The following is a 27,734-nucleotide window of genomic DNA, read 5'->3' on the forward strand; positions in this document are numbered from 1 at the left end:
GTCAGCGGACAACCATGCCAAAGATGACGTCAAAGCAGCTAAAAAGCGAAGTAGTGTTTGCCGGGTAGTCTCACATCCACAATCTGTGTACACAATCACAGACTCTGCAGTATGGCATAGAGAAGATGCCAACCAGTCTCTCTGATGGGACCCGATGGCCTAATGTGAGTCGTTCCATTGTTTCTCGGAGAAGGACACAATTTATAGAGACCGAACTGTATCCCAAAGACTAGGGTTGGGCCGACCACGCGTGACTTCACAAGAGAGGACCGTTGTTTGGCTGTAAGGGCACGACAGTACCCCGTTAGTACTGCACGGCAACTGGCATCTAAAGTCGCAGCACCCACTGGACGTGTGTATCGTGGCTAACGGGGTGCTCAAGGCTTTGGCAAAGTGGCCTACATTGTAGGAGACATGTTGTATGTCTGCCTCTCACGCGTCTTCACAGAAAGGATCGTCTAGAGTGGAGTCATCAACATGCCACCTAAGCGGTCGAACAGTGGGCTAATGTTGTTTTCACAGATTAGTCCCGATTTAGACTGGAGAGTGCTTCTCGATGGATTCGCATCTGAAGTGAACGTGGAACACGTTTTCGGAGCCCAAACATTGTGTAAGGAGACCGATATCGAGAAACATCACTAATGGTGTGAGCAGAGATTATGTTGACCACTTGCGCACATTGTCATGGAAATTGTACAGGTGAATAGGCAAGGTTTAATTGCTGTCAGGGATCGTGACGAGGTCTTGGGACCTAATGTGCGGTTACTACGAAGTACAGAGGAGTCGTGTGAAGTTAGCACCCCTTTTTCGAGAAATATACATTTCTTTCATAGTTCTTGATAGTTGTAGCATAGTTCTAGAGTTATTTGTACAAAATTTCAATAGTTCTGCAAAATTTAGCGACGAAAACAACAATACTCGAAAAAATTTTCGTATCGAAAACGTTCTTTGGCAATTTCCGCAAAATGTAAATAAGTACAAGAGTTCTGAGCACAGTTCTGAACAGAGCTCCAAGTTCTTTCGAAAATCCAAGTAACATTATTTTGTGCAGCTAATAGTTTACGAGATAATTGCATTTTAATGAGAAAATCTTTTCACTTACTGTGAAGTTGGCACCCTTTTTTCAGAAATATATATTTTTTCAGAGTTCTTGATAGATATGGCATAGTTCTAGAGTTCTTTGTACAAAATTTCAATAGTTCTGCAGAATTTAGCGAAGAAAACAACAATATTCGAAACAATTTTGGTATCGAAAACATTTTTTGTCAATTTTCGCAAAAATTAAACTTGTACAACAGTTCTGAGGACAGTTCTGAACAGAACCCCAAGAGCTCTATCGAAAATCCCAACAACGTTTTTCTATGTTGATAATGGTTTGAGATTAATTGATTTAATATGGGACACACTTTCTTTACGGAAAATATAAATATATTCGTACAACAGTTCTGATGACAGTTCTGGACACCACGTGAAGAGTTCTATCGAAAATCCTAGTGAAATTTTTTTGTGGAGGTAATAGCTTAAGAGGTAATTGCAACTTAATTAAGAATTCCATAAGAGCTCCTATTGTGAAGTTGGCACCCTTTTTTTAAGAAATACATTTTTTTTCAGAGCTCTTGATAGATAAGTCATAGTTATAGAGTTCTCTGTACAAAATTTCAATAGTTCTGCAAAATTTAGCGAAGAAAACAACAATACTCGAAAAATATTCGTATCGAAAACATTCTTTGGCAATTTCCGCAAAATGTAAATAAGTACAAGAGTTCTGAGCACAGTTCTGAACAGAGCTTCAAGAGTTCTTTCGAAAATCCAAGTAACATTTTTTTGTGCAGCTAATAGTTTACGATATAATTGCATTTTAATTAGAAAATCTTTTCAGTTACTGTGAAGTTGGCAGCATTTTTTTCAGAAATATATATTTTTTTCAGAGTTCTTGATAGATATGCCATAGTTCTAGAGTTCTTTGTACAAAATTTGAATAGTTCTGCAGAATTTGACGAAGAAAACAACAATACTCGAAAAAAATTTCGTATAGCAAACATTCGTTATTAATTTTCGCAAAAATTAAACTTGTACAACAGTTCTGAGGGCAGTTCTGAACAGAACCCCAATAGTTCTATCGAATACCTAATTACAATTTTTTGTGCAGCTAACACGTTACGAGATAATTGCAATTTAAGGAGGGAACCTCTTCACTTACTGTGAAGTTGGAATCCTTTTCTTCAGAAATATATATTTTTTCAGAGTTCTTGATAGAAATGGCATAGTTCTAGAGTTATTTGAATAGTCCTGCAGAATTTAGCGAAAAAAACAACAATACTCGAAAAATTTTTCGTATCGAATACATTCTTTGTCAATTTTCGCAAAAAGTAAATTCGTACAACAGTTCTGAACAGAACACCAAGAGCTCTATCGAAAATCCTAATAATATCTTTTTGTGGCGATGATAGTTTATACGGTAACTGCTTTGATGTTAGACCCACTTTCTCCACAGAAAAAGTAAATTCGTTCAACAGTTTTGATGAACAGTTCTGGTTAACACCTCAAGACTTCTATCGATAATCATAATAACATTTTTTGTGGTTATAATAGTTTGTATGGTAATTGATTAATTGCGTGGCACTCTTACTAAAAAAAAAAATATATCTGTTCGTATGCTCTGATGCCAGCTCTGTATAGCATTGTAAGAGTTCTATCGAAAATACTAGTAACATATTCTGTGCAGGTAATTGTTTACGTAGTAACTGCCTTTATTAAGGAATGCTTATGAGCATTTCCCGTGAAGTTTGAACCCCTTTTACGATAAATATAATTTTTTTTCACAGTTCTTGATATATATGCAATAGTTCTAGATTTCCCTGCTCAAAACACGAATAGTTCTACAGAATTTCGGGAAGAAAACAATAACTCGGCAAAATTTTGGTATGGTAAAAAATTATTTGTCAGTTTGGAAAAAATAAATTTGTATAACAGTTCAGTTGACAGTTCTGGATAGCACCGGAAGAGTTGCATTGAAAATGATAAGAACATTTTTGTGGCGATAATAGTTTATACACTAATTGTTTTAATCTGATACTCACTTTATCTAATATAGCAAAATTCGTAGAATAGTTCTGATGATAGTTCTGAATATCACCCGCAGAGTTCTACCAAAAACTATAATAACATTATTTGTGACGATGACATTATATGAGATAATTAATGTGGGACTCACTTTTGTCATGTAAAAGTAATAAATTCGTACAAAAGATCTGATGGCATTTCTTAATACGACCCTAAGAGTTCTACCGACAACTGTAATAACATTTTTTGTGGGGATAACAGTTAATGAGATAATAGCATTTTCGAGAGACTCACTTTGTCTACATTATAATAAATTGGCACAACCCTTTTGTTGACAGTTCTGGATAGCACCGAAAGAGTTCTTTTAAAAACCCTCATAACATTTTTATGGTTCCAGTAGATTATGAAATAGATTGTGTGTTCACTCTGCCGTGGGTGTGCGCCGATGTGAAACTTACTGGCAGATAAAAACTGTGTGCCGGACCGGGTCTCTAACCCCAGGCTGTGACGAAAGAATATCATCACAATATCCTTTCGTCCAGGAGTGCTTCTTCTGCAATTTTCGTAGGACAACTTCTACGAAATTGGGAACGCAGGAGATAAAGTACTGATGGAAGTACAGCTATGAGTACGATCGTAAATTCTCACTTTTATTTTGGAAAACCGAAAATCGAAAACCCGGATGTATATTCTACTAAATACAAAAAGTCTAAATGTTCAGCACTATACAAATGCCAGTACACCTTCTTAAGACTGACTGCAGTAACTGTAGGTGGAAGCGTGGGATGTGCACGCTTAGATGATTCAAGGAGAGAATGCTCGTCAGTGCAAAACAAACAGATGGCTGAGAGAGCAGATACATTCACACGCGCCACTAACCAGATGGTGTCACACCTGTCGAGAATCGCACCAGAGGTACAATGAGCTGTGGTGGAGTGCTGTTGGCGTGGTTACTATGCAACTTACTCGATGGGCATCAATACACCGTTATATTAATGTACAATACTTGAGAAACAATGTCATTCACACATTCCGAGTTCCTTATCACTCAGTACTAGAGTAAATTACCGGCTTAGTGATAAGCAGCCTATGTACCTCACCGACTACACATCTTCGTGTTATAAGAAAAAAAGAGAAAAATACCAAGGGACACAAAATATGAATCCGGATAAACCGGAAATCCGGATTACTGAGGACCAAATAAACGAGGTTCTTATTTACAAATTTCGAACTTCTTATTAACTTTAATACTGTATCCCCTCAACATTATAACACCTCTATCAGTCATGTATTGAATTAGGATTTAAACATACTACTTAATTCGTTTGTACGATATATTCAGTAAATATACTTACATTTCTATACATTGTAAAGACTTTTAACTCTCGCTGTAGTATAACTCATCAAACTTCCACACTTCCTTTCTAATTAGAACAAATGTTTGCAACAATATTAACGACAGCAATTTCAAATTTATTCGTTACACACAGCACATGTTTTTATGTATCCTAGCGGCTGGTGATGTTGCCACATAACTTTCATCCATGAGGGTCCTGGGCATAATTTTAGCCATTAGTGGGTCCTGGATGTCATGAGAGCTCAAAACAATTACTGTTTTACGTAATAAAATTCATCTGGTCCTTCCTGATTCTAAAAATATACACTTCATGTGTGCCTTTCATTGTTGTATGATTCAGTATCGACGCTAATGCTCTCTTGATGAGATATGAGCCGATTGCTCGTTTTTATCCACTGTGCCCTTTCGTATTTCATTTCAGCGATTAATTTCTTTGTTTATCAACGTAGTAAGTAGTACAAAGCTAATCCAGAATGTAAACTGCACTTAAATTCTGTTTGAACTGTTTAATAGTCAGTGTCCGCTGTCTGAACGTCAAATTTCAGATTAATACACTGCGCCTGGTTGCGTTATTTTATAGGAATTTTATTATTGTAAATGGGAAGTACTAGATAATTTTGAAGAAATCCAAAGCATATTGTTCGAAGAGCATAATATTATTCGAAATTTACCTGTACCAATAGGTGCAGCCAAAGCAGCATTTGTGATGCTGTAATTACCTCATAGATAACGATATTTGTCTATTGTAGTTTTGTATTCCAATCAGAATTTTGAGAGCATCAAAGCCTCATTTCAGTGTGAGAGAGGGGTAAAATCAATAGATGATATTGAATTGAAAGCCTTCATCAGTCTCTTATTTTTAATTGTTGTTAACAAAAGTAACAGATAAAGCCTGGAAGATCTGTGTGGAACGGATGGTGATGGCATTGAAAAATTTCACCTCGCAAATGAACATAAAACGTTTCAAATTTATTCTGGAGAGCCTTAGATTTTACAGTCGCGCTATTCGTGATGAAAGGAGACAATTAGACAAGCTAACAGCTATTCGGGAAATATTTACTGTGTTTGTACGCAACTACCACAAATCTTACACCCTTGGAGAAAATGTTACAGTAGACAAGAAGCTGCAAGGATTCTGTTGAAGGTACAGTTTTCGCCAATATGTATCAATCAAAACAAATGAGTATGGATTCTTAACTGTGGATTCGTAAGTAATTTACCAGTACAATTTGGAAATATACGCTGTGTTGCAACCAGAAGGATTTACCAACTGAGCAATAAACATTTTGATGTTGTTCTGTGACTGTGTAGACCTATATATCAGTCAGGTCGAAATGTGAAAGCGGACAACTGGTTTACTAGTACTGGAATGATAATAGAGCTATGAAGGGAGAATTTTTCTTTTGTTGGCATGATGAAGAAAAACAAACGTGGAGATTTCTCTAGAGTTTGCTATCAGTAAAAGAAGGGCTGCCCACATTTCCTTTTTTGGCTTCCACAAGACTGAACTCTAGCTTCCTCCGTACCTAAAAAGGGGACGTGAGTGATCCAGGCATCACGTTTGCATGAAGATAATTCGGTACATGCTGACATTGTAGATAAACGGAAGCCATCCACCGTAAATTTTAAAATAGCGTTAAGTGTGGTATTTTCACAGCGGATAAGCCGAATGCTTTGTACAACGCTGCAAGAAATGTGCGCCGCTGGTCAATGGTTGTATTTTTGTAATGATCAGTACAGTTGGAATCTATGCAAAAGTGATTTATTGTGGCAACAGTAAGAATTGTATCAAAAGGAAAGGGTTCCTGAATCAGCTATGTTATACAATGTTGTTTTCTTCGCTAAATTCTGCATAACTATTGAAATTTTGTACAGAGAACTCTGACTTATCTATCAAGAACTCCGAAAAAAATATATATTTCTGAAAAAAAGGGTGCCAGCTTCACAGTAGGAGCTCTTATGGGGTTCTAAATTAAGTTGCAATTGTCTCTTAAACTATTACCTGCACTAAAAAATTCTACTAGGAATTTCGATAGAACTCTTCACGTGGTGTCCAGAACTGTCATCAGAACTGTTGTACGAATATATTTATATTTTCTGTAGAGAAAGTGTCTCCCACATTAAATCAATTTATCACAAACTATTATCGCCATAGAAAAATGTTATTAGGATTTTCGATAGAGCTCTTGGGGTTCTGTACAGAACTGTCCTCAGAACTGTTGTACAAGTTTAATTTTTGCGAAAATTGACAAAAAATGTTTCCGTTAGAAACATGTTTTCGAGTATTGTTGTTTTCTTCGCTAAATTCTGCAGAACTATTGAAATTTTGTACAAAGAACTCTAGAACTATGGCATACCTGTCAAGAACTGTGAAAGAAATATACATTTCTGAAAAAAGGGTGCCAACTTCACAGTAAGTGAAAAGATTTTCTTCTTAAATTGCAATTATCTCGTGAACTATTAGCTGCACAAAAAAATGTTACTTGGGTTTTCGATAGAAGTCTTGGAGTTCTGTTCAGAACTGTGCTCAGAACTGTTGTACTTATTTACAATTTGCGAAAATTGACGAATAATGTTTTCGATACGAAAGTTTTTTCGAATATTGTTTTCGTCGCTACATTCTCCAGAACTATTATAATTTTGTACAAAGAACGCTAGAACTATGGCATATCTATCAAGAACTCTGAAAATAATATACATTTCTGAAAAAAGGGTGCCAACTTCACAGTAAGTGAAAATATTTTCTCCTTAAATTGCAATTATCTCGTAAACTATTAGCTGCACAAAAAAATGTTACTTGGATTTTCGAAAGAACTCTTGGAGCTCTGTTCAGAACTGTGCTCAGAACTCTGGTACTTATTTACATTTTGCGGAAATTGTCAGAGAATGTTTTCGATACGAAAATTTTTTCGAGTATTGTTGTTTTCTTCGTTACATTTTGCAGAACTATTGAAATTTTGTGCAAAGAACTCAAGAACTATGGCACATCTAACAAGAACTGTGAAAAAAATGTATATTTTTCAAAAAAGGGGTGCTAACTTCACACGACTGTACAGAGGGCCCAGACATCGTATTAAAGGATGACGATGCTCCACTTCATAGATCAGGGGTTGATCTGCTCGCTCTCCGAATTTGAATACGTAGAGCACATCTGGGATGTACTTGAGAGACGGGTTGCATCACGTCGGCATCCACCAACTACTCTCCAAGACTTGCGAGCAGCTCTGCGGCAAGAATGGGGGTTATTGCCTCAACATGAGACTGAGGGCATCGTTCACAGCATGCCCCGTCGTTGTCAGGGCTGTATTGTCACCAGAGGTGGTCGTACCCCATACTCAGCATATTAACCAGTTGTCTGAATGTGTGTGCTAATCTGTTAAGTTGGAAAAAACGAAGGACATATCTGTCTTCCCTTATGCATGTTGCAGTTCATTACGGATTGTTCCTAATTTACTATCACCTTTTTTGTGGCAAAATAAAAGCAACTTTGCAAAATTTCCGTTTGTTGCTTTAATTTTGGACACCAGTGTATATCTTTACTTATTAATGGGAATATAAATACAATGGCTTTTTAGCTGACAAAACCAAAAACGCTCTTTTAAAAAGTTCAAATTAACAATTTAGATCAGGAATATCTAATCTTTTGTCTTACATGGGCGGCACTGAGAGAATACGAGTATTCTTTAGGCCGTACATAAGAGAGAGAGAGAGAGAGAGAGAGAGAGAGACCATCAGAGGTATCAGAGGTGTATATATAGTTAACCATTATGTGGCGGGAGTTTCAAATTGAAAATATTCAGTTTATCATGACTCTATATAAACGGAACTTTATGGTCAGTTTTTTTCCTAGTCGCGTGATGCTCACTTCTTGGGCCACATTGATATTTGTTTTGGGCTGCATTCGAGCTGCGGGTTGGACATCTATGATTTAGATAGCGGGCAAAACCAGGAACAAGAACATTTCAACAGCAAAATTTCAATAATGAATCAATCCAACGACGAGTATTTATTGTCCAACATGTTCACAAATGCTCGTTCTACTGTATAATGTGTTAGACTGTGGGGACGACCGTCGTTGGTCGTTCAGTCAGTCGTCTCATCGGACGACGTGTATTTGGTCGCCGACCACTTCTGGGTTCTCTGTGTGTGTTGACTTGTGATTCGGCCTTGTTGTTCCACAGTCACTGGTTTTAGTATTGTTCGAGTTGTTTGTAGAAGTGTTTCGTGGAACAGAGTGTAGCTTGTGTGGTTTTGACAGAGCAGCTATTTTAATGCTGTCTACATGCTGCATGTAGTCGGTCAGTTGGGACAGAGCAGCAAGGAAGTCTCTGCGCCACGGGTCAGGCCAGGACTGCCGGCGGCGTGCGTGCACGGTCGGATTGTGAGGCGTTACCTGTGAGAGCTACAAAGTTCGTTGCCCACCGAACCTCAACGCCGAAGTTCATTGATCAGTTAACCTGTTATGAAAGCTCAACTGCTGTGACATCTCTTCGTTCATTGCCAGTTGTTGCTTCCTGGGCTATTCCGGCTAGCACCAACGTATGGTGCGTTGGCGAAATTTGGCAGCCGTCTTCCTGTATTGTCTTTAACTATTAAACTGGATGTTACTTATCAGTGAAGAGCACAAGTGGTACTTTCTGACTTGTAGCCATTAACGCCCCAGTTACCTGCCCTGGACGTTAGAGTAGTTTTGTTGTTGTTGTTGTGGTCTTCAGTCCTGAGACTGGTTTGATGCAGCTCTCCATGCTACTCTATTCTGTGCAAGCTTCTTCATCTCCCAGTACCTACTGCAACCTACATCCTTCTGAATCTGCTTAGTGTATTCATCTCTTGGTCTCCCTCTACGATTTTTACCCTCCACACTGCCCTCCAATGCTAAATTTGTGATCCCTTGATGCCTCAAAACATGTCCTACCAACCGATCCCTTCTTCTAGTCAAGTTGTGCCACAAGCTCCTCTTCTCCCCAATCCTATTCAATACCTCCTCATTAGTTACGTGATCTATCCACCTTATCTTCAGCATTCTTCTGTAGCACCACATTTCGAAAGCTTCTATTCTCTTCTTGTCCAACTGGTTATCGTCCATGTTTCACTTCCATACATGGCTACACTCCATACAAATACTTTCAGAAACGATGTTAACAAATTTCGATTCTTCAGAAACGATTTCCTTGCCATTGGCAGTCTACATTTTATATCCTCTCTACTTCGACCATCATCAGTTATTTTACTCCCTAAATAGCAAAACTCCTTTACTACTTTAAGTGTCTCATTTCCTAATCTAATCCCCTCAGCATCACCCGATTTAATTTGATTACATTTCATTATCCTCGTTTTGCTTTTGTTGATGTTCATCTTATATCCTTCTTTCAAGACACTGTCCATTCCGTTCAACTACTCTTCCAAGTCCTTTGCTGTCTCCGACAGAATTACAATGTCATCGGCGAATCTCAAAGTTTTTATTTCTTCTCCATGGATTTTAATACCTATTCCAAATTTTTCTTTTGTTTCCTTGACTGCTTGCTCAATATATAGATTGAATAACACCGGGGAGAGGCTACAATCCTGTCTCACTCTTTTCCCAACCACTGCTTCCCTTTCATGCCCCTCGACTCTTATAACTGCCATCTGGTTTCTGTACAAATTGTAAATAGCCTTTCGCTCCCTGTATTTTACCCCTGCCACCTTCAGAATTTGAAAGAGAGTATTCCAGTTAACGTTGTCAAAAGCTTTCTCTAAGTCTAAAAATGCTAGAATCGTAGGTTTGCCTATTCTTAATCTTTCTTCTAAGATAAGTCGTAAGGTTAGTATTGCCTCACGTGGTCCAACATTTCTACGGAATCCAAACTGATCTTCCTCGAGGTCCGCTTCTACCAGTTTTTCCATTCGTCTGTAAAGAATTCGCGTTAGTATATTGCAGCTGTGACTTATTAAACTGATAGTTCGGTAATTTTCACATCTGTCAACACCTGCTTTCTTTGGGATTGGAATTATTATATTCTTCTTGAAGTCTGTGGGTATTTCGCCTGTCTCATACATCTTGCTCACCAGATGATAGAGTTTTGTCATGACTGGCTCTCCCAAGGCCATCAGTAGTTCTAATGGAATGTTGTCTACTTCCGGGGCCTTGTTTCGACTCAGGTCTTTCAGTGGTCTGTCAAACTCTTCACGCAGTATCTTATCTCCCATTTCATCTTCATCTACATCCTCTTCCATTTCCATAATATTGTCCTCAAGTACATCGCCCTTGTATAAACCCTCTATATACTCCTTCCACCTTTCTGCCTTCCCTTCTTTGCTTAGAACTGGGTTGCCATCTGAGCTCTTGATATTCATACAAGTGGTTCTCTTCTCTCCAAAGGTCTAGTGAGACAAGCCTCTACATCCTTAAATTTGTCCTCTAGCCATCCCTGCTTAGCCATTTTGCACTTCCTGTCGATCTCATTTTTGAGACGTTTGTATTCCTTTTTGCCTGCTTCATTTACTGCATTTTTATATTTTCTCCTTTCATCAATTACATTCAATATTTCTTCTGTTACCCAAGGATTTCTATTAGCCCTCGTCTTTTTACCTACTTGATCCTCTGCTGCCTTCACTACTTCATCCCTCAGAGCTACCCATTCTTTTTCTACTGTATTTCTTTCCCCCATTCCTGTCAATTGTTCCCTTATGCTCTCCCTGAAACTCTGTACAACCTCTGGTTCTTTCAGTTTATCCAGGTCCCATCTCCTTAAATTCCCGCCTTTTTGGAGTTTCTTCAGTTTCAATCTGCAGTTCATAACCAATAGATTGTGGTCAGAATCCACATCTGCCCCTGGAAATGTCTTACAATTTAAAACCTGGTTCCTAAATCTCTGTCTTACCATTATATAATCTATCTGATACCTTTTAGTATCTCCAGGATTCTTCCAGGTATACAACGTTCTTTCATGATTCTTGAACCAAGTGTTAGCTATGATTAAGTTATGCTCTGTGCAAAATTCTACAAGGCAGCTTCCTCTTTCATTTCTTCCCCCCAATCCATATTCACCTACTATGTTTCCTTCTCTCCCTTTTCCTACTGACGAATTCCAGTCACCCATGACTATTAAATTTTCATCTCCCTTCACTACCTGAATAATTTCTTTTATCTCGTCATACATTTCATCAATTTCTTCATCATCTGCAGAGCTAGTTGGCATATAAACTTGTACTACTGTAGTAGGCATGGGCTTTGTGTCTATCTTGGCCACAATAATGCGTTCACTATGCTGTTTGTAGTAGCTGACCCGCACTCCTATTTTTTTATTCATTATTAAACCTACTCCTGCATTACCCCTATTTGATTTTGTATTTATAACCCTATAATCACCTGACCAAAAGTCTTGTTCCTCCTGCCACCGAACTTCACTAATTACCACTATATCTAACTTTAACCTATCCATTTCCCTTTTTAAATTTTCTAACCTACCTGCCCGATTAAGGGATCTGACATTCCACGCTCCGATCCGTAGAACGCCAGTTTCCTTTCTCCTGATAACGACGTCCTCTTGAGTAGTCCCCGCCCGGATATCCGAATGGGGGACTATTTTACCTCCACAATATTTTACCCAAGAGGACGCCATCATCATTTAATCATACATTAAAGCTGCATGTCCTCGGGAGAATCATTTAATCATACATTAAAGCTGCATGTCCTCGGGAGAAATTACGTCTGTAGTTTCCCCTTGCTTTCAGCCGTTCGCAGTACCAGCACAGCAAGGCTGTTTTGGTTAATGTTACAAGGCCAGATCAGTCAATCATCCTGACTGTTGCCCCTGCAACTACTGAAAAGGCTGCTGCCCCTCTTCAGGAACCACATGTTTGTCTGGCCTCTCAACAGATACCCCTCCGTTGTGGTTGCACCTACGGTACGGCCATCTGTATCGCTGAGGCACGCAAGCCTCCCCACCACCGGCAAGGTCCATGGTTCATGGGGGGGAGAGTAGTTTTATGGCAGTGTATTTATCCTTGCCATGTTGATGCTGTCCGGCACGGCGTGTAGTTCGTCAACCTTTCAGTTTTTATTTTTTTTTTCTTAAAGTGGATATTGTGCTTTGGCTGTTTTTTAGACACCAATTTTGTAGATCTAGTGTTGTTGGTATCTTTGTCCTCGGCTGATACTTTCCATTGTCGGGCCATTGGTTGGGCAGAAGGGAATTGATTAGGTTGTTGGTCGGTCCTTCAGCCCTCCATGGATCAGGTTTCCATCCGATTATTTAACCTTACTTTTAGCCGGCCGAAGTGGCCGTTCGGTTAAAGGCGCTGCAGTCTGGAACCGCAAGACCGCTACGGTCGCAGGTTCGAATCCTGCCTCGGGCATGGATGTTTGTGATGTCCTTAGGTTAGTTAGGTTTAAGTAGTTCTAAGTTCTAGGGGACTAATGACCTCAGCAGTTGAGTCCCATAGTGCTCAGAGCCATTTGAACCATTTTTTAACCTTACTTTTAGTTGCCTGTCTCACCTCATCTTACGTTGGAGCTGCCTCCTCATGCCAACCCCCAGAACACTTCTGAGCACCACTGTTGTGTTGATTTTAGATTGTGATTTTCATTTTAGTGTGATGTACTGTGGGAGGCCTTCAGCTGTCTATTACTTTAGTTTGTTTTAATTTTAAATAAAACCTTCAGCTGACATAAATTAAAAATTTGAAGATTGATTTGTATAATACCTAAAATTTTGAAAGTTTGTTCTATCCGAAAGTCTTGTTATCCAGGCCCCAAGTCCTGAGTTGTTCAATGTCCAGCGTATGGTCTTCAGCCAAGGTTTTACGTGAAATGTTTTTAAGATAAGGCTTTTAGCCTTCTTAAATTAAAATTTTGGAAACCGATTTGATTAAAACTAATTTTTTTTTGAATTTGCTCTGTCTGAAATTCTTGTTATCCAGGCCATAAGCCCTGAGTTTTTCAATGTATTGTATGTGGCCTTCAGCCGAGTATTTACGTGAAACATTTTTTTTTTTAAATAAGGCCGTCAGCCGCGTGTTTTCTTTAAAGCAATTTTATATATGAGGGTGAGTCAAATGAAAACCTTAAATATTTTTTAAAATATTATTTATTGTGCAGAAGTGGTACAAAGCTGTATCACTTTTCAACATAATCTCCCCCACAATCAATGCAAGTCCTCCAGCGCTTACAAAGAGCATAATTTCCTTCAGAAAAAATTCTTTTGGTAGTCTGTGCAACCACTCATGCACCGGGTGGCGTACCTCTTCATCAGAACGATCTTCTTTCCTCCCACTGCGTCTTTGAGTGGTCCACACGTATGGAAATCACTTGGGGCAGGGTCTGGTGAGTATGGTGGATGAGGAAGACACTCAAAATGAAGGTCTGTGATTGTTGCAACTGTTGTACGGGCAGTGTGGGGCCTTGCATTGTCATGTTGCAAAAGGACACCTGCTGACAGCAATCCATGTCGCTTTGATTCGATTGAAGGTCGCAGATAATTTCTGAGGGGATCTGTGTATGATGCACTTGTGACAGTGGTCCCTCTAGGTATGTAATTCTCCAAAAAGACGTCTTTTTCGTCCCAAGAGAGAGTCAACATAACCTTCCCTGCTGATGGTTCTGTTCGGAACTTCTTTGGTTTTGGTGATGAGGAATGGCTACTGTAGTGTTGGCAGAAGCGCCAACACTGTTTTTCTAGAGGAGGCCGAAATGCACGCGTTTAATTACACGCTGACTGGCGTGAGGTCTGGAACAGGACAATATCTTGAGAATTGCAAATAATGTACGTAGATGATGTAATATTTAACTTTAATCCACAATTGTAGAACATCTCTCGTTACGGTACATGCTGCATAATATTAATTATCAATTGAATACGGCGCCTTGCTAGGTCGTAGCAAATGTAGCTGAATGCTATGCTAACTATCGTCTCGGCAAATGAGAGCGTATTTGTCAGTGAACCATTGCTATGAACGTCGGCTGTACAACTGGGGCGAGTGCTAGGAAGTCTCTTTAGACCTGCCGTGTGGTGGCGCTCGGTCTGCTATCACTGACAGTGGCGACGGGTCCGACGTATACTACCGGACCGCGGCCGATTTAAAGGCTACCACCTAGCAAGTGTGGTGTCTGGCGGTGACACCACAACTACATTCCTTTCTCGCTCCCTTCGTTTCCAATTGGTGGAAGTGGGCATAGGTTTCGTCCCCAGTAACGATTCTTGCAAGGAAACCATCACCTTCTCGTTCAAAGCGCCGAGGAAGTTCTTCACAAGCATCAACACGTCGTTCTCTCACTTCAGGAGTCAGCTGCCGTGGCACCCATCTTTCAGACACTTTGTGAAACTGGAGCACATAATGCACAATGTGGTGTGCTGACCCATGAATAATCTGTAAACATGCTAAAATGTCATTCAGAGTCACTCGGCCGTTTTCCTTCACTTTGGCTTCAACTGCTGCAATATTCTGTGGAGTCACAACTCGTTGTGCCTGACCTGGACTAGGAGCATCTTCCACTGAAGTCACACCATTTTCGAACTTCCTACTCGATTCGTAGACTTGCTGCTGTGACAAACATGCGTCATCGTACCGTATCTTCATTCGTCGATGAATTTCAATAGGTTTCACATCTTCACTACGCAAAAATCGAATAACAGAACGGTGTTCTTCCCTGGCGCAAGTCGCAAGTGGGGCGGCCATCTTTATACTGAGACGGTATGTACACAGTCTAACATAACAGTCGCGACACTTCGCCTCGATTTTGTTGCCTACAGCGCTAGCAGCGCCCCAAGCGGCCGGTAGGTTGAACTGTGAGTTCGGCGCGATCGTGAAAGCGAATAGTGATTGATTATTTTGATTTATATAATGGTTTTTACCATCGGGAGCGTTTGTAGCGCAATAAATTGCAGCAACGACAGGAAGAAGACACCACAGCTGTCTCTTTTTAGGTTTCCTAAGGATCCTGAGAGGTATATACCATCATGTTACTAAACTGTATCGTCAGGATTCACTTGCAAACTATGTGTGTATAAATGATGAATGTATCGTTTTAGGAGCAGAAAATGGCTTGTTAATAGCAGACGAGAAGACCTTATGAAGAAAGACCCAGTTTACCTGTATAATAACATAAGGTTTTGTCCGCTACATTTCGAAGAAAACCAGTTCATGAACGCAGACAATAACAAACTCGTGTGGAATGCAGTACCCACACTGTTTGACATCCTAAATAAGCCACCTCAACTGACGATGAAGAGGAAACTGCCACAAAGATTCGACAGTCAATCTAAAGCTGTAAAACAGTCATATAACACAGAAGCAGCCGGTTCAGCTCTCCATGTATCAGTGCCAGATTCGTGCGAATCATCACCACAGACGTGCTTTGACGATAAAGTGGTTAGATTAAGTGCAGCTCTTCATGTCTTACAAAAGCGTGTGAAGCGTCAGAATGTGCAGATCGAGCGAAACTATTACGGGACAAGGAAAGTGCCTACAGAGAGATTTTTTTGAAAATTATTCAAATATTTGGTTTTTCATTAAATGTAATGTAATCAGCTTATTATAATGATTTAAGCACATTTCTGCCACTATTTGGCAGTTGCTTTACCCACTTTGAATAATATAAAGATTAAGGTCGTATTTGTGGCAACAGGCAACAATGACACACACAGTAACCCTACAGAACGATAAATGAGCTGTCGATCCCTTTTGCATGTAGAGGTACATGTCTGTGCCTCTTACGTGTGAATCTGTGTGTTTATATTGTTTTGATATCAACGTGGTATGCTGCAATTCTGTCCAATGTCACAAGTGTTTCTTCACGAATGTGTTGTAGCTTGCCACTCTATTCATGGTTTTTGTCCATACTTGCGCTTATTTTAGAATCATTAATAGAAACATATATGCCTTCCGATACTAAACAAACTCTTGGAGGCAAGAAAATAACTCGAATAATCCGGAAATTACGTAGGAAATGGATGTAAACAAACATTATGCTCACAACGCGTCTGATGTTCACCTTGCCTGCCGCTTGGAGCGCTAGTGTCGCTCCATCTGTCAAACGGCAACAACTTTTACAGTAGTGTGTCGCGACTGTTATGTTAGACTGTGGTATGTACGCATCTGCACTATGCTGCCACCTACAGGACATTCTGCACGCTTACCAACTTAAAGGATAACGGCGCGAAATTTCGATTTGTTATTACAAATTTAAGGTTTTCATTTGACTTACCCTCGTAACTTATGTTCAGACCTTCTGCCGTTCTTGTTTTTGTCGTGGTTTTGGGCCTTCAGCCCAGGAGGTATCGCAAGTTTTCTTAACTAGATCTTCAACTGAATTGTTTTAATTTGATCCTTTTAAGACAATGTGTAATTAAGTGGTTCTTGGTAAAATAAAAGTTTACGTGTTTTGTGCAACTAACGGTAACTGATTACAGCCCCCTCCACAACCATAACCTGATCTGCTCTGCCCTGCGAAACCACATTTCAGTATGTTTCCTATAAATTTTGAATGTATGAGTATGATCGCTGATGCCTATCGTTAGATCTGAATAATTTATGCAGTTACTCCCAAACTCCGTTGTTAATTTTATACTGTTGTGCTTAGCATTTAGCTGCTTGAGGAATCTTCGAAGTTATCTGGTAGTATCTATGCATAAGCACAACACATCATCAACATAGCTAAACCAGTACCCAGACTTCCAACGGATTTCCCAAAAACTGTTTTTCAAAGCTGTCCATGAGGATTTCAACAAGGTCTGGTTTGAGGGATGATCCCATAGCTGGATCATCCAACTGTTTGTGCCTCCTGCCGCTGGAACAGAAATAGTTTTGTGATAGGCAAGATTGTGTAGCTAAACTTATGCCATCTGTGACAAACGGGTTAACTCCTCATCAAAAGAAACTAGCTTGGCACTAGGGCGGGGGGGAAGGGGGGGGTGGCAGGAGGGACATGTATGTTTTTAAACTTTTTCACTATTTCATCTGAATTAAGAATACTGTGACTAGCTTTAAACTTGGTTTTGATCTTGATCAGGTAGTTTAACTGTCTGGCTAATGTGTAACATGAAGCTGGGAATACAGACAGCACAGGAAGGATTCGGATATTATCTTTACGGAGTTTAGGGAGACCATAAAGTCTGGGAGCTACAGCACTCATGTTGCTGAGAAAGTAGGCATCAGAGTCTTTTATACAGTTTAATAACACTTTTAATTTTATCATAACAGAATTGTGTAGGGTCTTTCTGCATCTGATGGAAGTTGGTGGAGTTAGGAGATCTTCCACTTTGCTAACATGTTTGTTCATTAAGGCAACAGTATTTTCTTTGTCTGATTGGATTGCTATGAGATTGTCACTCATTTTCTTCTTGAAGCTGTTTAATACTTGTTACTCTTTAGCTGGTGGGGCGCTAGAAACTGGGTTAGACGTTTCCACTTCATGGGCTACGAGATAGTGGTGATGTCATCACCTAATGTACATTTTAGATCCATTTTTATTATTTCCAGTTGTCTTTCGTAAACTTTTTTGGTAAACCGTATCTGAAGCCTTTTCCCAGTACACTGCATTCTTAGTTTGTCGTTTTTGAGGCCGAGAGATTAGTTACACACTCTCAGACTTACACTTTTGAATTAATTTTGACAGTTGTTTACCACTGAACAGTTTACTAATTTTAGGCTTCTGTTTTTGGTAGATGGTATGCATGACGTCATTAAATTCCTGTCTCACTTCAACATCCAATACGTCGATCTTCTCTCGGTGTAAAAGTGCCGAAATTCGTATGTGCGTTAATTTCAGGTATGTACTTACATGATAGTCTTTACACCACTGCTGTGTGTGTGTTTACAGTCATAATGTACAAAACATCCTACCAAGAACCTACTGAACAGTCAATCAAAGCGATAACCATCGTATTAATACTGAGAGTTTTAAATTTATTTGTAGTGCTACATGTGCAATATTAATAAACAATAAGTTCAGTTGTTTCAATCAATGCTTGATTTCAGTTATAAATGAGAAAAAATACAAATTTTCGCTCCAGTTCGTATAGTACGTAATGGCAGAAGATTTTGCCCCCCATCACGTGACTTAGATGTTGGTTTCCAACCTTGACACGGCAGAGATAGGGGCGTAAGCGGAGTATATGCACCTATGGTCTAAGCTATGGATAGTTCACGTCTCGAAATGCAGACAGATGAAAGAATAAGCTTAAATAAACGCCCAAAAACATACAAACAACAGTGACGTGCGAGGATATAGGCTCCGCACAATGTGTTAAATGTAAATGTCGTGTGACTAGGGCCTCCCGTCGGGCAGACCGTTCGCCGGGTGCAAGTCTTTCGATTTGACGCCACTTCGGCGACTTGCGCGTCGATAGGGATGAAATGATGATGATTAGGACAACACAACACCCAGTCCCTGAGCGGAGAAAATCTCCGCCCCACCCGGGAATCGAACCCGGGCCCTTAGGACCGACATTCTGTCACGCAGCTACCGGGGACGGACACAACGTGTTCATACTTACATAAAACATGGATCACCTATGGAACGTCTCAGCTGATGTCGAAGCGAGTCGATCAGAAATGGCAAACGGGAGGTCTCCTCCTCGGCTGTTGTACTTCAACACTCGTCACAGGTTGTCGAGAATAATCTGGTATCTCAGTTTTCCCTTCAACACTCGTCACAGGTTGTCCAGAATAATCTGGTATCTCAGTTTTCCCACAGTCATACAGGATATCGCCTGAAAACGATACTGAAATTTTTTCGAAAAATAATCTCACTGCATTTGATGTAGGTGAAGTGTCAGCCAGCCCATTGCTTTCGTCACTGTTGTGTAGTGTATTTGGGGTGTCGCGGAGACAGGCACCGGCAAGACGGAAAATGGTGTGGGATCACGCGCTGAGCGTGACTGTCGCGGAAGGCAGGCGTTCTGCGTGACACTGGTGCCGAGAAAGTGACGAGAAAGCCAGGATCTTATCGAGGTGTGCGTAAGCAGATCACAGTGGTTTGCCTAAATTAGGGAGAAATCATAGAAAAATATCTCTTTAAAACATGAGGAAATGGAAACGTAGGCTGAGTATATTTTATGTCAGTGGCTGCTTAGCCACAGTGTAGCGAAGTTTCAAACCTGTGATTTGGTCATCTAGTCTATTCCACAACCATATCAGGCGAATAAGTCATGGTAATTGTCAGTAAATTAGCCTATTGCACAAATGTTCTAGCCTTTACGTTTGACAAAATTGATTTGTATAGCCGAAGGATAATGGAATGTAGTCGAATTAAGTCGGGTGATGCTGAGGGAATTAGATTAGGAAATGAGACACTTAAAGTAGTAAAGGAGTTTTGCTATTTGGGGAGCAAAATAACTGATGATGTTCGAAGAAGAGAGGATATAAAATGTAGACTAACAATGGCAAGGAAAGCGTTTCTGAAGAAGAGAAATTTGTTAATATCGAGTACAGATTTAAGTGTCAGGAAGTCGTTTCTGAAAGTATTTGTATGGAGTGTAGTCATGTATGGAAGTGAAACATGGACGATAGCTAGTTTGGACAAGAAGAGAATAGAAGCTTTCGAAATATGGTGCTACAGAAGAATGCTGAAGATTTGATGGGTAGATCATATAACTAATGAGGAGGTATTGAATAGGGTTGGGGAGAAGAGGAGTTTGTGGCACAACTTGACTAGAAGAAGGGATCGGTTGGTAGGACATGTTCTGAAGCATCAAGGGATCACCAATTTAGTATTGGAGGGCAGCGTGGAGGGTAAAAATCGTAGAGGGAGACCAAGAGATGAATACACTAAACAGATACAGAAGGATGTAGGTTGCAGTACGTACTGGGAGATGAAGAAGCTTGCACAGAATAGAGTAGCATGGAGAGCTGCATGAAACCAGTCTCAGGACTGAAGACCACAACAACAACATAGCCGAAGATGTAAATTTTGAGACAGACCTGTGTTGTACACGAGTGTAATGATTTTCGATACTTGTAATAACTCAAAATGATGTAAGGCTGAAATCTATATTGTGGAAATAAACCTGTTCTACAGTCAAATGGGGGCTACGGCTTTCAAAATGTTTTATGTGACTGTGGCTCCAATCCAAAGTAAAATCATTGGTTGGTAGAACGTTCCGACCGTTGTTTACAAGGACCTAGTGACTTTGTTGAAAAGAAGTTTTTGATAAGAGGGGTAAAATGTTTTGTGAAATACTTTGCCTAAAAGTAGGAAGTATAGGACGTTACAGGAAATATTTGAACGACATTGAATGATGCTCGAAATTACGTGCAAAACATAATATGACGATTGAGAATGTGCATTCTGTATGATATCTGTCGCCGTTTGAGAGGCAACAAGAACAGCATCCAAGTAAAGCATGTAGAATAGATTTATTATAAAGTGCATGAACTAAAGATTCCCCTTAGGGGAGGGACAGTTACAAGAACTGTTGGCAATAGTAAGTGGTAAACACTAAATTTACACAATTTCATTACACTTTTTCATAAATATATGAACACTTCCGTCCTTTGCAACTGATTCTTGAGTACCAGACATGTTTCGCCTGACTCTTGAAGTTTTCCCGGCGTATCGAATATTCCACAAGATTTCGGGATTGCAGCCGGATCTCATCGACCTCTTTCCACGATATTTCGGCTGACAACCTTGCAGCCATCTTCAGGCGAGTGTTTGACACGCCTGAGTTTGGCTGTAAGGTTGTCATCCGAAATATCGTGGAAAGAAGTCGATGAGATCCGGCTGCAATCCCGAAATCTTGTGGAACATGTTTCGCCTATTTATGCTAGGCATTTTCAGTGATCTACAACACATACAGAATTATTCAATTACACATATTTTGACGTGAGACCTGTAGTGATTCTTCGGCAGTTTGTTTTGATCTAGATATTTCTATTTACAATTATATGTTCGTGTTCTATAGTTATGTTCATTTTTGTTGGCTGTTCACCAGCCATTTGCTGTTCTATATGTGCTGAATGCGCGTGGTATAGGTTTCTTCCAGTGAATACTTATCTGCAGATAACCTACACTGTGGAAAACTGCACATCTTTGCACTGCTCTTCGCCTCATGGCATAGAGTTGACTGAGGAATCGTGAGAAATGACTGAGGGATCTTGGGAAAGTGGAGTGGGTTGTCGTGGTGGGGATGAAGGAATTCTGGGTAGTGAGACACTGTCTGTGTGCGTGTGTGTGTGTGTGTGTGTGTGTGTGTGTGTGTGTGTGTATGTAAATTTCTATTTATTTATTTCTTCTTCTTCTTCTTCTTCTTTCGAATGGGACACCTAAGGACCACGATATTCAAGCTTTAAGCCTGGAAAGAAACTTGATGTTTGCCCAGTAATCCCGCATTCTCTGGCTATGTTTCTCCTTTTTCTCCTTTGTCCAAAGGGCGCCGGTCTTTTTACGGGGTGATCTGTCCTGAAACCTCTTTTGTTTTAGTATCCTTCTGAGAAGTGCTCGGTTTCTAATGTCTCTTTCAGTTACGTTCAGTTCCTGGATATCTTTCTTGACTTCTATCAGCCATGGTGCCACGGTCTTCCTGCTCTTCCAGTAGTGGAGAAGTCGTTGGTCAGTCTTGTTTGGTCCATCCTTGTAATATATCCGTAGAAAGCGATACGTCTCTTCCTGGCTGCATCTGTGATTTTCTCGGTATGACTGTACAGCTCCTGGTTTGATTGTCTTCTGTACTGATCATCTGTATTGACGGGTCCCAGAATTTTTCTCGCGATCTTCCTCTCTTGAATCTCTAGTTTATCTGTCAAGCCTTTCCTGTTCCGATTCAAGCATTCTGAGGAATATACGGCCTCTGGGCGGATGACTGTTTGGTAGTGTTTCAGTTTGGAATTGCGAGATAGGCATTTCTTATTATTTATTTATTATTTTTATATATTTTCGCGGCAGACTGTGAATTAGTTTGAATAATGGTTTCTATTGCTCTTTCGATCACTGACAGCATTTTAATTTTTATTTCTGGCCTTCTGTATGAAATATTCTTTCTGTAGGTATATGGAGATGGCATCTGTTCTTTCGGACATGTCCGAAAGAACAGATACCACCGGTGACCATGCAGCTCTCTAGAATGAAATTAAATCAGTGCCCTAAGCTGGCGACAGGCGTTGATATACATCAAAGGGGACAGTTGAAAATGTTTGCGCCGACCGGGACTCGAACCCAGGATCTCCTGCTTATATGGCAGACGCTCTACCCACCTGAGCCACCGAGGACAAGGAGGATAGTGCAACTGCTGGTATTTATCCCTTGGCCGCTCCCCGTGAGACCCACATTCCCAACTTAATGTCCACACACTACATTCGTAGTGCCCCTGCCCATTACACTCATTACTCGCGGCAGACAATCTTACCGAGTGCCGTGAAAATTCGGGCAATGCGTGTGCGTCCAGCACAGAAGAAGAACGTCAATGGCCGGTTAGCATTAACTATATCGAGGTAGTATCCGTTCTTTCGGACATGCCCTTATGTGTTCTTTGTACGTGATGTTAAAATTTCTTTCAAGGATCCCAATATGTGTAGAGCTACAACTACTGCATGTTAATTTGGTTCAAATGGCTCTGAGTACTATGGGACTTAACATCTATGGTCATCAGTCCCCTAGAACTTAGAACTACTTAAACCTAACTAACCTAAGGACATCACACAACACCCAGTCAGCACGAGGCAGAGAAAATCCCTGACCCCGCCGGGAATCGAACCCGGCAACATGTTAATTCATCTATAGCTGAACTGTTGTACTTATCTTTCTAGTGTATCACAGTTTTTAGTTTCTTTCGTATTGTGTCTATTGTCTCGACTATATGACACTATTAAAAATAAAATACAGACAGAAAACAGTAAAATTAAAAACAATCCAAATATAGCAACAAATAACAAAGACACACAATGCATACTCACATCCGAAAACACAGCCATCAACAAAAAAATGACACATTATGACATTCCACAACGATCTATTAAGTCACACACAAAACGAGCAACATCTCCAAGAAACATGAAATTAATATACCCTTAAAGACAAATAATACAATACAAAGAAACTAAAAACTGTGACAGAAGAGATAGATAAATACAATTTGAAGTACTCTCAAATTTAATCAGATTAGTTAAAATATGTGTAGACGAAACTTCACGTCTTACGTAGACACATGGAGGAGAAACTGAAAAGTTGAAGTGTAGACTGGACTGAGACAAGAGGATACCAATTCACCTACTTTATTTAACCTCGACTTCGAAAATATCAACAAAGAATTTACTAAACTAATCCTCAAGGGATCCATCTGCATATGAACACTAGTACACGTGTTCACGAAGGTTAGGTAGCGTTAGAAAGTAGTTCCAAAACAGAGTTAATCAGAGTGACGCAAAACTATTACCTAATAGCTGAGAAAAGAGAATTATGTGTTAATGAAGAAGAGATAGAGTATCTGTCATAATCTGAAGTGATGCGCCTTTGGCTGTCGATTGATTCACTTTCAAGACAGTTGAGAGTTTCAAATACTTATTGAGTCTTCCTAGTACCAGTAACGTAACGGATGTAGAAATACATGCTCGTCCAGAAACAGCAAAGAAAACACTTTTTAGTTTTGTCAATATCTTAAGAAAAAGAGCTTTCAGTACTGACTTAGCCGGCCGCGGTAGCAGAGCGGTTCTACGCGCTTCAGTTCGGAACCGAGCGACTGCTACGGTCGCAGGTTCGAATCCTGCCTCGGGCATGGATGTGTGTGATGTCCTTAGGTTAGTCAGGTTTAAGTAGTTCTAAGCTCTAGGGGACTGATGACCTCAGATGTTAAGTCCCAGAGTGCTCAGAACCAGGACTGACTTAAAATTCAGCTTGTATCCGTAGGCTATTATACCAGTAACATTATACGGATGTCGAATATTAATATATAGAAAAAAAGATGGAGGAAAATTATTAATATTCGAAAGAAAAATACTAAGGAAAATTTTTGGACCTGCATATGAGGGAAATAACACGGAGTGGGTGCAAAGAAATTAATTACGAGAGGTGTGCAAACACCGTAACATTGTCGAAGTTGTAAACACCAGAAGCTGAACTAGAGTGGTCAGTTAGCAACAATGGTGGAGAACAGACTACCGAAAATAGGTTTCTACAGGATAATAGATGGAACGAGAGGAAGAGGAAGACATAGAATTAGGTGAACACAGCTAGGATGAACGTCAACTCCAAATGGACAAACATTGCTCAATAAGCTCTTACCACATTTAAAATAAAGTGATATATTGGTGTTCAAAACTTAAGCGGAGGTTTACTATCTCTGGCCAGAAAAAAGCATGTTCGAGAATTTTTTCTCGGGATGTGTTATATATATCAATGTCAAATTTGGTTAAAATGTTTATTGATATTTCCTCTACAAACTGGAATTTTGTCGACCGGAAATGTCGAAGAGCAAAGGCGGGAGTGCCGTCGGAACGAAATAAAATTTCTATGTAGACCTCCATGCGCGGTATGTCACAGGTAAGCCGTCTCGTCTGAAATCAAAATTGAGTTGACGTTAGCGAAGTATATAAGATTCTTTAGGAGTTGTACCTCGCTTAAGTTATTTGGACCAGAGAAAACAAAATGGCGGCCATTTGAAAAAATAGTGTTTTTTTTCATCGATTTTTCGACTTCGTCGGCCAAGTAAAAATATTTTTAGTTGGTGGATCGGAATAAAAGTGGTACAACTCCTAAACAATTTAGTTAGCTTCATCGGAAACAAAGAATCATGCCAATCGGTTCAGTAGAATTGAAGTTACCGTACCGCGCGATAAAAAAAAAAACATTTCGATAAAAACGCGTTTGAAGTTTTGACTACATATAAATGCAATGTTATGCAACTTACGTAGAATCTGCTACTCCGGGTCCATAAACTAGTCCTTCCTGTTCCTCATAGAGGGCGTTCTGCTCGATCTGGACCATCCTGCGCTGCTCCAGAGCCGCTCGTACGTCCGGTGACGAGGGGTTTTCGGGCGCTTGAATCCGGTGGTCGTCCGAATGCTTGGCGAACTGCGTCGAATAGAGTCCCAGGGTGACGTGCATCGTTGCCATGGTCTTCAGAATTGGTAAATACCCTTCACTGAAGCTGCTCACTGCCAGGAAACTCGCCATCTCCACAGTCTTCGCACCAGAATGCAAATGCTTCGAGGCAAACCTCCAAACACACGCCTTAAAACTTTCATTTGAATTTTGTGTGTTTCCTCCCAAGCATTGGTACACTAACTCGTCTTCCGAAAGAAAATACCTGGTGAGTGAGAAAGGCCGATTTCAGGCAGATGCCTTTTCTTGTTCAACCGCGAATAATAAACATTTCCGTTCCGTATTCAGAAAATACCTGGTGAGTGAGAAAGGCCGATTTCAGGCAGATGCCTTTTCTTGTTCAACCGCGAATAATAAACATTTCCGTTCCGTATTCAGAAAAACCGTTTCAGGGGTGGATTCTAAACACTTTTATGGGTCCAAAAATGCAGTTTAAAAAAATAGATTTTTTGAACCAAAATATAGTAAACCTCCCCTTAAGGACGAAAATAACTTTCATATAATCTGTGATTACCAAGTAATATAATGCGATGAAACTTGGACCATATGTAGGTAGAAGTGCTATAGTATAGTACAGAAGTTACATCGGAAAAATACGCAATGCGACGAGCAGAAACGACATCGTTATTGAGAGTCAATAATTACATTGAAGTCACGTGATTCATGATGCTTTTCTGGACATTACAAATGGCGAGACAGGATTCGTAATACGGTTTGTGATAACAGCAGACGACAATCAATGCTCTGCGACCTGCTCCCATCCTGGCCTATGGCAGAGCGTTCCATTCCCCCAACAATGCAGTTGAAAACTGCTGGATCGTCATTGCCGGCCCTGTGGCCGAGCGGTTCTAGGCGCTTCAGTCCGGAACCGCAGTACTGCTACGGTCACAGGTTTGAATCCGGCCTCGGGCATGGATGTGTGTGATGTCCTTCCGTTAGTTAGGTTTACGTAGTTCTATGTCTAGGGGACTGATGACCTCAGATGTTAAGTCCCATAGTGCTTAGAGCCATTTGAACCATTTGGATCGTCATTGGTACGTGTTACGAGGGCAGTTCAATAAGTAATGCAACACATTTTTTTTCTCGGCCAATTTTGGTTGAAAAAACCGGAAATTTCTTGTGGAATATTTTCAAACATTCCCACTTCGTCTCGTATAGTTTCATTGACTTCCGACAGGTGGCAGCGCTGTACGGAGCTGTTAAAATGGCGTCTGTAACGGATGTGCGTTGCAAACAACGGGCAGTGATCGAGATTCTTTTGGCGGAAAACCAGCGCATCTCAGATATTCATAGGCGCTTGCAGAATGTCTACGGTGATCTGGCAGTGGACAAAAGCACGGTGAGTCGTTGGGCAAAGCGTGTGTCATCATCGCCGCAAGGTCAAGCAAGACTGTCTGATCTCTCGCGTGCGGGCCGGCCGTGCACAGCTGTGACTCCTGCAATGGCGGAGCGTGCGAACACACTCGTTCGAGATAATCGACGGATCACCATCAAACAACTCAGTGCTCAACTTGACATCTCTGTTGGTAGTGCTGTCACAATTGTTCACCAGTTGGGATATTCAAAGGTTTGTTCCCGCTGGGTCCCTCGTTGTCTAACCGAACACCATAAAGAGCAAAGGAGAACCATCTGTGCGGAATTGCTTGCTCGTCATGTGGCTGAAGGTGACAATTTCTTGTCAAAGATTGTTACAGGCGATGAAACATGGGTTCATCACTTCGAACCTGAAACAAAACGGCAATCAATGGAGTGGCGCCACACCCACTCCCCTACCAAGAAAAAGTTTAAAGCCATACCCTCAGCCAGTAAAGTCATGGTTACAGTCTTCTGGGACGCTGAAGGGGTTATTCTGTTCGATGTCCTTCCCCATGGTCAAACGATCAACTCTGAAGTGTATTGTGCTACTCTTCAGAAATTGAAGAAACGACTTCAGCGTGTTCGTAGGCACAAAAATCTGAACGAACTTCTCCTTCTTCATGACAACGCAAGACCTCACACAAGTCTTCGCACCCGAGAGGAGCTCACAAAACTTCAGTGGACTGTTCTTCCTCATGCCCCCTACAGCCCCGATCTCGCACTGTCGGATTTCCATATGTTTGGCCCAATGAAGGACGCAATCCGTGGGAGGCACTACGCGGATGATGAAGAAGTTATTGATGCAGTACGACGTTGGCTCCGACATCGACCAGTGGAATGGTACCGTGCAGGCATACAGGCCCTCATTTCAAGGTGGCGTAAGGCCGTAGCATTTAATGGAGATTACGTTGAAAAATAGTGTTGTGTAGGTAAAAGATTGGG

This window comes from Schistocerca piceifrons, chromosome 9 (genome assembly GCF_021461385.2).
Source record: "Schistocerca piceifrons isolate TAMUIC-IGC-003096 chromosome 9, iqSchPice1.1, whole genome shotgun sequence".
Classification (NCBI taxonomy): Eukaryota; Metazoa; Arthropoda; class Insecta; order Orthoptera; family Acrididae; genus Schistocerca; species Schistocerca piceifrons.